The following is a 15,273-nucleotide window of genomic DNA, read 5'->3' as shown; positions in this document are numbered from 1 at the left end:
ACCACTCCTGGTTATATACTCAAAGGAATTACAGTCAGCATACCCGTGCTTATTTGTAGCACAATTCACAACAGACATGTTGTGGAATCAGCCTAGGTGCCCAGCAACAGATGTATAGATAAAGAAATTGTGGTGTACACATCTTCACAAGGGGATGTTAGTCAGACAGAATAAAATCATGTGATTTGTAGGAAAATGGGTGGGGGTGGAAATCATAATGTGAAGCAAGATAAGCCAGACAGAAAGACAAGCGTTTCATTTTCCTTCCTATGTGAAATGTAGAGGCGGTGGGGGAGATGACAGGAAAGAAGTCAGGAGACAGAGAAGTGGAAGCGGATCAGGGAGAGAAGGAAAGACAGAGTGTTGGGAGAGGCTTTAATCAAATATTGTTAGTAGCTTGTTTGAATATGCCACAATGAAACCCGTTATTTTGTATAATAAAAAAACTTAAATTGTTAAATAAAATATTCCAATAATAAGCAATAAACAAAGCAACAATGACAAAAAGGAAAGAAATATCTTTTATTTCGACATAAAACAGCTCTGAAATTCTAAGCTCAGTATTCCCTTGTCATGACATAAATGTTCTCCCAAGTCCAATTCCAAGGAATATTGGTTTAATGAATGGCTCAAAATTCCTCGAAATTTAACAATTGGCTGCCCCTAGTTTCTGGCTCCTACGCACTGTCTACATTCCACTCACACCTGTTATTTATTTATTTAGCACTTCAACACTGAGCAACATCTCCAGCCCTTTTCTCTTTTTATTTTGACACAGGGCCTTGCTAAGTTGAAGCTGGCCTTGAACTTGCGATCCTCCTGCCTCAGCCTCCCAAGTCTCGGGGATTTCAGGTGATTTTTGATATTACTCAGATCCAGTCTGAGGTAGGAACAGCACACAAAGGCACTCAGGATTGGCAAAACCACAGAGAAGGAAGCTAGTGCCTTAATGACACCATGAACCACCTGGTCAAACTGCCTGAAGTCAGATAACCTCCAGCCTTTTTAGTTATGTGAGCCTGGTTTCATGGGTAACACTGAGTCTATATTATACCACTAAAGTGTTTTTCAACTGAGACAGGAGAATTTGTCCTTTTATAGTGTCAGTCATTGCCTAAGGTCTTTCCTTCGTGAATATTGGGACTGTAGCCTGTCTCTGGCCCCTGAACTGCTAAAATAAAATATTTCAGACTGGGTAATTTACAAATAACAAAATTTCTTTTTCTCCCTCCCACCTTTCATTCCCTTTCTTTTGTGTGTCTGTGTGTCTGTGTTACTAGGGATTGAACCCAGGAGTGTTCTACCACGGAGCTACATCCCTAGCCCTTTTATTTTTTAAATTTTGAGACAGGGTCTGGCTAACTTGCTGAAGCTACCTTGCACTTGCAATCCTCCTGCTTTAATGTCCTGAGTAACTGGGATTATAGGTGTGCATCACCACGCCCAGCAACAAAATTTACTTCTTATGACCTTGGGAGGCTGGAAAGTTCAAGATTAAGGTGCCAGCAGCATATTTAGTGTCTGGTAAGGGCTTTGTTCCTTTTAGCTTACTTCTTTCTCTTTTTAAAACTTTTCTTTCTCTTTTTAATCGTATTTTAATCTTATTTTGAGTTGTATATATTCATGGAGTACTGTGTGATAATACATGCATAAAATGCAATCAGGATAATTAAATCAGGATAATTAACATTTCCATTATTTCTTCGTGTCTGGAGTCTACAAACTCCTCTCTTCTAGTTCTTTCTACAGGATCTGGTAGGTTGTCGTGGACTCTAGTTTCCCTACTGTGCTATAGGATGCTAGAAGTAATTCTGATCTAACTGAATGTTGGTACCCTTCTCCAATTGTCTTCTATCCTCTGCCTCCTTAACCTTCCAACCTCTTATAATCTATTCTGCTCTTGCCTTTGAGATCAACTTTATTCTCACTCACATATGAGTCAACATGTGGTATTTATCTTTCTGTGTCTGGCTTATTTCACTTAACATACTGTCCTCCAGTTCCATCTCCTAGAAACTGCCTTCCCTGGTCCTTCCACAGCAAAGGGGCAAGGCAGTCACCTCTGACCTCTTTTGCAGGGGCACTGATCCCATTCATGAGGGTGGAGCCTCATGACTTAATCACTCCCCAAAGACCCCATCTCTTAATATGAGCACATTGGATATTAATTTCAACATAGGGACACCAACATCCAGACCATAGTATTTCACCCCCACAATCATGTCTTTTGCACAAGCAAATTATATCCACTCTGTCTCAATAGTCCCCAAGTTCTTGTTCCAGCACAAATTCAAAAGTCTAAAGTCAAAATCTATTTAAATCAGATATAGATGAGACTCAAAGGGTGTGTACCTCGCAGAGTAAGCTCCAAGAGGGTGGGAACATACTCTGCTCCCTAATAAATCCCCAGGGTCTAGAACACAAATGGCACACACGATACCTGTTCAGTGAAGGAATGAATGATGTTGTTGAATAAATGGGAGGAGCCATGCAGACGCCCTGCCTCCCAGAAGCTGTCTGTCTTGAACATCCCTAGGACTTTGTTCTCAGGGCTCTTGGTCCTTTACCTTCTGCCTTCTCTCCCCTTTTCATTCATGCCAGCCATTGCTAGGACCTTTGCCCCAAACTCTTGGGGATGAGGTCTCTGAGTCATTTATAAATGCTCCCCAATGTGCACTCAGTCAGGATTTGTTGAATGGATATATGGACAGATTGATTGATCCTATGGGTGCTTTACCACTGAGCTACATCCTCAGCCTTTTTAAAAAAAATTGAGACAGGGTCTCACTAAATTGCTGAGGCTGGCCTTGAACTTGTGATTCTCCTGAGTCTCTGGGTTTACAGGCATGTGCCACTGGGCCCACCTGCCTATGTTTCTCTTAAGAAGGCTTCGTGGAGCAGGGAGGACCCAAAGGTGTCTTTGCAGGAGACGGGGAAGTTTATAAAATTGGAGGAAAGTCTTTTAAAGGTCCAGTTTTGCCTTAACTTCTCCATAAATCCTCTGTGGCAGGTAGCATTTTCTTAAAAAATCCTCAACATTATTTCCAAGAACAGTCTGAGAAATTTGCTGCTGCTTCATCAAGACAGGTAGTCGAATATGGCCTAATCAATACTACTGTTATGTATTGTTATAATGCACCAATTTAAAAAAGTGGTTAACTTGATATTCCCACCCTATGAGTCTGGACAGGTCTTTGTGGCTTCATGGACAAATAGGATCAGGACTGGCCACATAATTTGTGGGGCAAAGTGAAAAGTCAAGGGCACCCGTCTAGATATTCTTAAGAATTTCTAGGTGGCAATAGCAAGGTGTTAAACAAGCAGGAAGCCCTTTTAAAACAGGAGGCCCTGCATGGCTACACAAGTCTCGTCCTCATGAAGGTGGCCCAACAGAGTGCAGCAGAATGTACTGGATGATTTCTGAGGTTCCTCATAAAAGTTAGTACAGTTCCTGCCTGACTCTCTCTGAGGATGCTCCTCCTTGGAACCCACCCACGCTAGTATAAGGAATCCCAGGTGAAGTGAAAAAAACCACACTCCTGTAGTTCTGGCCGATTTCTCCAGCCAAGGTTATAACAGTTTTTAGAGATTGATTCTGTGTATTCAGGAAGATCACAGGTACTTTTTTTTTTCCACAGCATCATGCAAGGGTATTAAAAATAAAACCTCATACGTGTAAGTATTGATGAAATGTCAACCACACAAGAGAGAAAGGAACAAGAAAGAACGTTGAGAGAGTCCAGTGAAAATCCCATGGGTTTATTTCATTTCACAATTATCCTATTTTATTTGTAGAACAGAAGGTTATGAGCCAAATCCCTGATCTCTCTTTTGCCTTAATTAAAAGTGGAATAGTTTTGGCCATTCCACTCTTCTTCCAGGAATCCATGGTAGATACTACACATATGGTGGGAGAGCACAAGGGCAGGAGTTCTTTCCTGAGAAAGTCTCTTGAGTAAATGCAACCAAAGCAGAGTATAAGTGCCAGGTGGCCAGAGTAGAGAAAAGGAAAGTACTTGCCATTTGCATGTTAAAGATAATTTTCCAAAAATAAGAAAAATGAGCTGGGTGCAGTGGTATAGACCTATAATCCCAGCAACTCAGGAGGCTGAGGCAGGAGGGTCACAAGTTTGAGGCCAGTCTCAGAAACTTAAGGAAATTCTGTTCTAAAAAAATAAAAGGACTGGGGATAAAAATCTCAGTGGTACCCTGGGTTCAATCCTCAGCAACAATGACAACAACCAGAGAGACCAGAGAGAGAGAGAGTGAGAGAAAGAGAGAGAAAGAGAGAGAAAGAGAAACCTATGTTTAAGATTTTATTCAGCTCAATACTCACTGAAGGGAGTCAGGCAGATATTACAGCAAAGTCACAAAGAATCTGAAGAAGAGACCCACTTATAGGTCAGGTGTAATGAAATGAATGTACGAATGGAAACAAAACTGATTTTTTTTCCAAAGAGGGAAAGGAAAATCAATTCAGCCTCTACAAGCCAGAATATGATTTGCATGTATAGAGATAAGAAGTTTTTTGTATTGCCTTCCATCATCTACAATTTACAGAACTGGAAAACATCTCAAAGACAATGAGAGACGAGAGTCAGAAAACTTGGAGGTCTTCTAGACAATGCATACTTTCCCCCTGAAGTTCCAACCTAAAGGCATTGACTTTCCTTCAGCTAGAAAAACAAGATGCTAAGTGTCTTAGAGCTCAAGTGTTGCTTGAGGTTAGTCCTGAGGTGAAGTAATGTGCATGAGTGGTTCTAATTGAGTCCATTTGGAGTAAAGCCAACATATCTGTACTTTGAATAGTTTCATTAGGCATTCTATTCGAGAACCAGTAAGTATGTTTATATAAGTGTCTCAGTCTTTTTGTGTTACAACAAAATACTAGAAGCTGGGTACTTTATAAAGAAAAGAGGGTTATTCTGTCCACCAGAGGCTCGAGAACACACTGCCAGCATCTGCTAGGCTCTGGTGAGAGTCTCATGGAGGATGGCGTTACAATGGTTGGAGTGCATGTGGAAGGGATCACAGGGTGACATAGGAGGCAAGAGTCCAGGGAGGGACCAGGCTTGCTCTTTTTATAAAGACCTGCTCTCATGGGAACTTAGGCACTTCTACCAGACCTGTATTCTTGAGGGTAGAGCCTCATGACCTTCCTCTAGGCCGCTCCTCTTAAACCCTGCCACTCTGGGGACCATACTTGCAACATATGAACATTGGGGGACAAACCAAATCATAGCAATAAGTTAGCATTCAATTTTGTCCTAAAGGAAAGCCTAACATAAGAAGATTTAAACCTAAGTACTTCATTTTTAGAAAATGAGCATTTGGGGGCAGAGAGTTTACCAATTTGATTTTTTGAGTAGTTTCACTCAGCCATTGTCTGGGGGACACAGTCCTTCATGCATAGGGACAGAGGGAAGTCCTTGCATATTACCATGTGACCTTCTGACTCTCTTCCCCTCCCAGAACACCTTGTACTTACTGCCAGACCCCAGACACAACCTCTGGTGGCAGAAGGGACTTAAGGCTAGGTCATCCCCTGCAGGGGCCCAGGCAGGGAGAGAGAGCTGGCCAGCAGGGAGCAGTGCAGGCCAGGTTGGGACAGCTCGTCTTGCAGGCAGGAGGCTCCAGGGTCACACCCTGCCTCCCTTCTCAGCCTGAGCATTTCCTCATTACAGGTACGACAGAAAGCTTGGAGTTCAAGTTAGTTCAAAATTTTCTGAACCTCACATACTATATACATGAGTTTGGGAAGTCACTTTACCCTCAGTGTCCAGGGTCCTCATTTGCAAAACAGGAATAATTATACCTCCCTCATAGGATTAAATAAGCAAGTGTGTGTATAAAGCTCAGAATGGTGCCTGGCACATGTGAATACTATGAATGCATTTGCTATCATTCTTGCCATTGTCACTGTCATTGTGCTCAATGAGTATAATTATGATAAGATGAGGAATAAGACAGTCCTGCCCTCAAGAGCTTGCAGTGTCAGGAGAGAGGTAAATGAGCAAAAACTGCCTAGTAGAAGAAAAAGATGCGTGTGGTGTGCGGATAGGGTATGGAGACAGAAGTAACCAAAAGCAGCTTCAGGAAGAGGAACTGATTAAGGCGCACTTTTAGGGATGAGTAAGACAGAGAGACCTGGGACCTGGGGAGTCAAGGCAGGAAAGAACATTCCAAATGAAGAGAGCAGCAGACAGAAAGCAGGTAGGTTTGGAACCTTTACGTTCAAATCATTCCATTTGGACCACAGCAGTGGGAGGAAGGAAGAAGGGGAGAGAAAGAGACCGAAGAGGCAGGCAGAGGCCAGATCATCAGAAGCCTGGAAAGTCTGGGTTTGCACTTGGACTTATTACTGACGGTCTGTGGTCTCCAAGCAAGTGCACACACCCTCCACTGTGGTACAGGAGAAGAGTCTTAGAACTTCTAACTCAATCTATGACTGCTATCTTTTGGGGAATTTCTTTTTCTGAATCTGAATTATAGTATAAATGGTCTGGTACTACAGTGACTGATAGACACAATGTGTAAGCAAATGCTTGCATATTGGGGCACATTCCAGATTTGAGATTACAGGCTGTGTGGAGCCACCAGACTTTGAATCAGGGGAGTACCTCAGTTACATTTGTTATAGAAATAAATAATCTAGAATGTTCTGGTGGGATAGCAGGCCCCAGTCAAGAGTCTGGAATTGTGGTTGGAGAGAAAGTAGCCTTGAGAGATCTTTTTTTTTTTTTTCTTTTTTTTTCTTGTAAACAAATGGGATACATGTTGTTTCTCTGTACATGGCGTAAAGGCATACCATTTGTGTAATCATAAATTTACATAGGGTAATGTTGTTTGATTCATTCTGTTATTTTTTCCCTTCCCCCCCACCCCTCCCACCCCTCTTTTCCCTCTATACAGTCCTTCCTTCCTCCATTCTTGCCCCCCTCCCTAACCCTAACTCTAACCCTAAAACTAACCCCTCCCAACCCCCCCCTTATGTGTCATCATACACTTATTAGCAATATCATTCGTCCTTTGGTTTTTTGAGATTGGCTTATCTCACTTAGCATGATATTCTCCAATTTCATCCATTTGCCTGCAAATGCCATAATTTTATCATTCTTTATGGCTGAGTAATATTCCATTGTATATATGTACCACAGTTTCTTTATCCATTCATCCATTGAAGGACATCTAGGTTGGTTCCACAATCTGGCTATTGTGAACTGAGCAGCTATGAACATTGATGTGGCTGTATCTCTGTAATATGCTGATTTTAAGTCCTTTGGGTATAGGCCAAGGAGTGGGATAGCTGGGTCAAATGGTGGTTCCATTCCAAGTTTTCTAAGGAGTCTCCACACTGCTTTCCAGAGTGGCTGTACTAATTTGCAGCCCCACCAGCAATGTATGAGTGTACCTTTCTCCCCACATCCTCGCCAACACCTGTTGTTGCTTGTATTCTTGATAATCGCCATTCTAATTGGGGTGAGATGGAATCTTAGGGTGGTTTTGATTTGCATTTCTCTTATTACTAGAGATGTTGAACATTTTTCCATATGTTTGTTGATTGCTTGTAGATCTTCTTCTGTGAAGTGTCTGTTCATTTCCTTAGCCCATTTGTCGATTGGGTTATTTGCATTCTTGGTGTAGAGTTTTTTGAGTTCTTTATAGATTCTGGAGATTAGTGCTCTATCTGAAGTATGATTGGCGAAGATTTTCTCCCACTCTGTAGGCTCTTTCTTCGCATTGCTGATAGTTTCCTTTGCTGAGAGAAAGCTTTTTAGTTTGAATCTATCCCAGTTATTGATTCTTGCTTTTATTTCTTGTGCTATGGGAGTCCTGTTGAGGAAGTCTGGTCCTAAGGTGACATGTTGAAGCTGTGGACCTACTTTTTCTTCTATAAGATGAAAGGTCTCTGGTCTGATTCCGAGGTCCTTTATCCATTTTGAGTTTAGTTTCATGCATGGTGAGAGATATGGGTTTAGTTTCATTCTGTTGCATATGGATTTCCAATTCTCCCAGCACCATTTGTTGAAGAGGCTATCTTTTCTCCATTGCATATTTTTGGCCCCTTTGTCTAGTATGAGAAAATTGTATTTATTTGGGTTTGTGTCCGTGTCCTCTATTCTGTACCATTGATCCACCTTTCTATTTTGGTACCAATACCATGCCGTTTTTGTTACTATTGCTTTGTAGTAGAGTTGAAGATCTGGTATTGCGATACCCCCTGCTTCACTCTTTCTGCCAAGGATTGCTTTAGCTATTCTGGGTTTTTTATTCTTCCAGATGAATTTCATAATTGCTCGCTCTATTTCTGTAAGGTACATCATTGGGATTTTAATTGGAATTGCATTGAATCTGTATAGCACTTTTGGTAGTATGGCCATTTTGACAATATTAATTCTTCCTATCCAAGAACATGGGAGATCTTTCCATCTTCTAAGGTTTTCTTTAATTTCTTTCTTTAGTGTTCTGTAGTTCTCATTATAGAGGTCTTTCACCTCTTTTGTGAGATTGATTCCCAAGTATTTTATTTTTTTCGAGGCTATTGTGAATGGGGGTAGTTTTCCTAACTTCTCTTTCTGAAGATTCATCACTTATGTATAAAAATGCATTAGATTTATGTACATTGATCTTATATCCCGCTACTTTACTGAATTCACTTATGAGATCTAAAAGTTTTCTGGTGGAATTTCCTGGTTCCTCTATGTATATAATCATCATCAGCAAATAGGGATAGTTTGAGTTCTTCTTTTCCTATTCGTATCCCTTTAATTTCTTGGGTCTGTCTAATTGCTCTGGCTAGAGTTTCAAGGACGATATTGAAAAGAAGTGGTGAAAGAGGGGATCCCTGCCTTGTTCCAGTTTTTAGGGGGAATGCTTTCAGTTTTTCACCATTTAGAATGATATTAGCCATGGGTTTAGCATAGATGGCCTTTACAATGTTAAGGAATGTTCCCACTATCCCTATTTTTTCTAGTGTTTTGAGCATGAAGGGGTGCTGTATTTTATCAAATGCTTTTTCTGCATCTATTGAAATAATCATGTGATTCTTGACTTTAAGTCTATTGATATGGTGAATTACATATATTGATTTCCTGATGTTGAACCAACCTTGCATCCCTGGGATGAAACCCACTTGATCATGGTGCACTATCTTTTTAATATGTTTTTGTATGAGATTTGCTAAAATTTTGTTGAGAATTTTTGCGTCGATGTTCATTAAGGATATTGGTCTGAAATTTTCTTTTCTCAATGTGTCTCTGTCTGGTTTAGGTATCAGGGTAATATTGGCTTCATAGAATGAGTTTGGGAGGGTTCCCTCCTCTTCTATTTCATGGAATACTTTGAAAAGTATTGGAATGAGCTCTTCTTTAAAGGTTTTGTAGAACTCGGCTGAGAACCCATCTGGTCCTGGACTTTTCTTTGTTGGTAGGCTTTTGATGACTTCTTCTATTTCATTACTTGAAATTGGTCTATTTAAATTGTGTATGTCCTCCTCGTTCAGTTTAGACAATTCATATGTCTCTAGAAACTTGTTGATGTCTTTGAAATTTTCTATTTTGTTGGAGTTTATATTTTCAAAATAGCTTCTAATTATGTTTTGTATTTCAGTCGTGTCTGTTGTGATATTTCCTTGTTCATTCCAAATTTTAGTGATTTGGGTTTTCTCTTGTCTTCTCTTTGTTAGTGTGGCTAAAGGTTTATCAATTTTATTTTTTCGAAGAACCAACTATTTATTTTGTCAATTTTTTGTATTGTTTCTTTTGTTTCAATTTCGTTGATTTCAGCTCTGAGTTTAACTATTTCCTGTCTTCTACTACTTTTGGTGTTGGTCTGTTCTTCTTTTTCTAGGGCTTTGAGCTGTAGTGTTAGGTTGTTTATTTGTTGAGTTTTACTTCTTTTTTTAAATGCGCTCCATGAAATAAATTTTCTTCTAAGTACTGTTTTCATAGTGTCCCAGAGATTTTGATATGATGTTTCTTTGTTCTTATTTACCTCTAAGAATTTTTTAATTTCCTTCCTAATATCTTCTGTTATCCATTCATCATATAATAGCATATTGTTTAGTCTCCAGGTGTTGGAGTAGTTTCTGTTTTTTACTCTTTCATTTATTTCTAACTTTAATCCATTATGATCTGATAGAATACAAGGTAGTGTCTCTATCTTCTTGTATTTGCTAACATTAGCTTTGTGGCATAATATATGGTCTATTTTAGAGAAGGAACCATGTGGTGCTGAGAAGAAAGTGTATTCGCTCTTGGTTGGATGGTATATTCTATAAATGTCTGTTAAGTCTAAATTATTGATTGTGTTATTGAGATCTATGGTTTCTTTGTTCAATTTTTGTTTGGAAGATCTGTCCAGTGGTGAGAGAGGCATGTTAAAATCACCTAGTATTATTGTGTTATGGTCTATTTGGTTTCTAAAATTGAGAAGGATTTGTTTGACATACATGGGTGAGCCACTGTTTGGGGCATAGATGTTTACGATTGTAATATCTTGCTGATTTATGCTTCCCTTAAGCAGTATGAAATGTCCTTCTTTATCCCTTCTAACTTTGGCTTGAAGTCCACATTATCTGAAATGAGGATGGATACTCCAGCTTTTTTTGCTGAGTCCATGTGCATGGTATGTTTTTCCCCATCCTTTCACCTTTAGTCTATGGGTATCTCTTTCTATGAGGTGAGTCTCTTGCAGGCAACATATTGTTGGATCTTTCTTTTTAATCCAATCTGCCAGTCTGTGTCTTTTGATTGATGAATTCAGGCCATTAACATTCAGGGTTATTATTGAGATATGATGTGTATTCCCAGTCATTTGGTTCATTTTAAAAATTTTATTTATTTATTTATTTTTTTGACACAACTTGGTTCCTCCTTTATTTGACAGTTTAGGATAATTCCTGCCTTTGCTGATTTGCTTCTTTGTGTTTTATCTCTTCCTCATGGAATATTTTGCTGAGAATGTTCTGTAATGCTGGGTTTCTTTTTGTAAATTCTTTTAGCTTTTGTTTATCATGGAATGATTTTATTTCATTGTCAAATTTGAAGGTAAGTTTTGCTGGGTATAAGATTCTTGGTTGGCATCCATTTTCTTTCAGAGCTTGAAAAATGTTGTTCCAGGCCCTTCTAGCTTTTAGGGTCTGGATTGAAAAATCTGCTGATATCTGTATTGGTTTCCCCCTGAATGTAACTTGGTTCTTTTCTCTCACAGCCTTTAAAATTCTGTCTTTATTTTGTATGTTAGGTATTTTCATTATAATGTGCCTTGGTCTGTTGTAATTTTGTGTATTTGGAGTCCTATAAGCCTCTTGAACTTGATTTCCCATTTCATTCTTCAGATTTGGGAAATTTTGTGATATTATTTCATTGAATAGATTGTTCATTCCTTTGGCTTGTTTCTCTAAGCCTTCCTCAATCCCAATAATTCTCAAATTTGGCCTTTTCATGATATCCCAAAGTTCTTGGAGATTCTGTTCATGATTTCTTACCATCTTCTCTGTTTGTTCAACTTTGTTTTCAAGGTTAAATATTTTGTCTTCAATATCTGAGGATCTGTCTTCCAGGTGTTCTAGCCTATTGGTTGTGCTTTCTATGGAGTTCTTAATTTGGTTTATTGTTTCCTTCATTTCAAGGATTTCTGTTTGTTTTTTTTTTCAATATCTCTAACTCTTTATTGAAATGATCTTTTGCTTCCCATATTTGCTCTTTTAACTGTCGATTGGTACGATCATTCAATGCCTGCATTTGCTCTTTCATCTCATCATTCAATGCCTGCATTTGCTCTTTCATCTCATCATTTGCTTCCCTGATCATTTTAATTATGTACATTCTGAACTCCCTTTCTGTCATTTCTTCTGCCATGCTGTCATTGGATTTTATTGATGTAACATCTAGATTTGTTTGGGGCATTTTCTTCCCTTGTTTTCTCATATTGTTTCTCATATTGTTCAGGAATCAGTATGTCATTAAGATATTGTAGATTTCCTCTATTGACTTATAATGTCCCTGAAGATTGCTAGTATATCCCCTCTTATCCTTCAGTAGCCTGAAGTCTTGGAGGAAGTTGATAATGCGGTGCTCCACAAGGAAGCTGCCTCTCTAGGGTTGGTGACCCTCAGGTGGGGTATATTCCCTGATAGTGGGCAGAGGTGCCTCCACTTGTTGACCAATGGTCATCCAAAGAGGAACTAGGCTGCGGGCTGAGGCAAGGCCTGTTTGTGCCTGTGTCTCTGGTTTTACCGTCCTTGTTGGAAAACCTCACCCGGCAGGGAAGACTCACCCAATGGGGAGGTCTTGCTGGTCAGTTCCCCTCCTAGAGGTTCCCCTCAATCTACAACTACCGCCTGGGCTGGGCTGTCTTCCTCTGCAACGTTCCCAGGGACCTGGACCTACCTGGCCTGGGAGCCTCACCCTTCGCAGACGAGTCTCCTTAGGCTGCCTCTCCTCAGAGAATCTGCCCGCATTCCTGGAAACTTTGCTCTACCCCTAGGTGTGTCTCTGTGCGGCTCTTCCACCAAGAAGCCACCTAGGTCCTGGGACCCTGCTCTGCACCTAATCGCCTGGCTATGCGGCCCCTCCTCTGAGCAGCCACCTGGAGCCCCTTACAATAGCTCCGAGATCCAGAGACCCGCCACACCCCTCTTCCTCCGAACAGCCGCCCGGTGTTCTGACACAGTCACTAGGAGTCTAAGCAACTCACTTCGCATCTCCTCCTCCCGCCAACCGCCCGTAGCCCTAGGCAGTCACTCTGAGTCCAAGTGATCCGCCCTGTTCCTCCTCCTCCTCGGGGTAGCCCCCCGGGTGTTCAGGAGTGGTCCCTTGGAGACCAAGCGACCCACCGTGCTCCTCCTCCAGGCAGGCCACTGGTGTTCAGGAGTGGTCGCTTTGAGTCCAAACAACTCACCACTCCCCTCCTCCTCTGTCAACCGCCTGTGGCTCTAATGCAGTCACTCCTAGACCAAGCGACCCGCCGCGCTCCTCCTCTTCCTCTGGGCAACCCCCCCGGGTTCGGAAGTGGTCGTTCTGAGTCCAAACAGCTCGCTACGCAGCTCCTCCTCTGGCAACCGCCTGTAGCTCTGATACAGTCACTCCTAGACCAAGCGACCCGCCGTGCTTCTCTTCCTCCGGGCAACCCCCCGGTGTTCAGAAGCAGTCGCTCTGAGTCCAAACAGCTCGCCATGCAGCTCCTCCTCAGGCAGCCACCCGGAGCCCCAGTGGTTGCTCCAAGTCCAAGCGCTGTGCTGAGCCACCTCCTCTACGATGCTCCCAGTTGTCCGTGTTTACCGCTCCAGTGAGGGGAGGGGCGTCTCGCCGAGCAACTCTACTTCACCAAGTTCCCTGCGTTCCGGGGCTACCGCCCCATCCGGGACGCCTCCCCAACGGGAGAGACTCACCCGGCGGCTTTGAGTTGGTCCCAAGTCTCTCACTATCTCCTCTTCTGAATCCTGCGTCCTGGAGCAACATGAAATGCAGCCGCCCTCTAGTCCGCCATCTTGAAACCCCCCTGCCTTGAGAGATCTTAAGGAAGGTAATTACTTATGTGAGAAGGTGCAAGTGATCAGTGCTATCAAATGTTCCAGAGCAATGAGTTACTGGATGTCCAATACTCAGACTACTCAGCGAATGTCAGGTACTGGGAACTATGCAATTTTTATTACAGAGGAGCTATGTGAGTTCAACACTGGAAAGAGTCAGTTGTGTCTGGAGGTTGTCAGTGACCTTGGCTAGATCAATTTTGGAAGATTGCTAGGAAGGAAGGGCCATTGCCGGGAAGAATGGAGCATGGAGGAAGGTTATTTTTCTGGAATGAAGAGACTTCAGCATAACTACAGGCTTGAGGTGAAGAGGATAAATAAAGGGGCTGAAAATCAGAAACCTTCTTTCTTGTCAAAGCATTCATTTAGAACTGTTGAAAGAAGGATTTTTCTACAAGCATGTAGTGAGCAGGTGCCAGAGATTTACAGCTCCTTATTAGGGGGCAGAGCAGGATGCTAAATGGCTCAAAGGCATCTGGAAGACCCCAAGTATTTATGGGCAAGGAAAAGCTATGTGCTAACATGGCCAAGGCAGTTTCAAAACTGACTGACATCTTGCAGGTAGCCAACTGCTGCCTCTTTTGCCCAGAGAAAGCCAAATGAGGGGAATTTGGGAGTTGGAGCCTTGGGAAACAGGGTGTCCTGAAGTTCCTGTGAAGTCCTTAAGAAATAGGAAGTCCTGAAGTCCTTGAGGAATAGAAGTCCTTGAGGAGGACTTCTCTCTGCCCTTGACTGATGTCAAGTTAGAGATTAGATTTTTGCTCTGGAATGTTGAGGTAGATTGGTTGAGAAAGATGAATCCAGAGGTATCAGTGAATCGATGTATTTGGGCAGATCTGAGGTCATTTGATCAAATCAGTTCTCTTATTATTTGACCCATAATTTAAAGTTACTGTGAATGATGATGTAGTGGTGTCGATTGCTGTATAACAAATTGCCCCCAAATTAGAGGCTTTAAAAAACAATAATTATTTATTAGTCTCATAGTTTTTGTGTGTATTAGTTTCACATTGCTGCTGTAACAAATTACTGTAGGTATGACTTAAACATTATCTTAAGAGTTTTGGAGAAGTCTGAAATGGGTTTATGGGCTAGAATCAAGCATGTTTCCTCTGGAGGTTCCAGGGAGAATTCATTGTTTGCTTTTTCCAACTTCTGGGGACTAGAGGGAGGCTGCATTCCTTGTTTGTTTCTCTGTGAGGCAGCCTTTGCTGCTTATCAATCCCCTGCTGTTTACCCCATTTGTCCACTGTGATCGCCTGCAGTCTACCAGCATATCAACTACTTTTTTAGTGTAGATTGCTCACTGACTGGCGCCTACCATCCACCATTTGCCTGCCTCTTGCCTGCCCATTGCCTGCCTTTCACCTACCCATCACCCACAGCCCGAGGCCCACCTACTGATCATCCGCCAGTAGCCAGCAGACCGACTGCAGACCGCCAGTGGATTGCCAGCTGCCTGCAGTTGCCTGGAAGTCCACTGTCACAGTACTTGCAGGTTTGGTTACACATGGCTGCCGCCATTTTGAGACAACAACCAGGACCTGTAGGACCCCTGGCCAAATTGACCGAGCCCTGTCTCTAGGACCCTCAGCCCAACCAACCACACCCAACTTCTGAAGGCTATCTCATCATTCTGACCTCTGCTCTGCCACCCATCAACACATATCAGACTTTTGTCTCCATCTTCCATCTTTTAAGGATCCTTACGATAACATGTGGGCATATCCAGATAATCC

Source organism: Sciurus carolinensis, chromosome 16 (assembly GCF_902686445.1).
Source record: "Sciurus carolinensis chromosome 16, mSciCar1.2, whole genome shotgun sequence".
In the NCBI taxonomy this organism is placed as follows: Eukaryota; Metazoa; Chordata; class Mammalia; order Rodentia; family Sciuridae; genus Sciurus; species Sciurus carolinensis.
The sequence above is the reverse complement of the archived record's forward strand: the minus strand, read 5'-3'. Positions refer to the sequence as shown.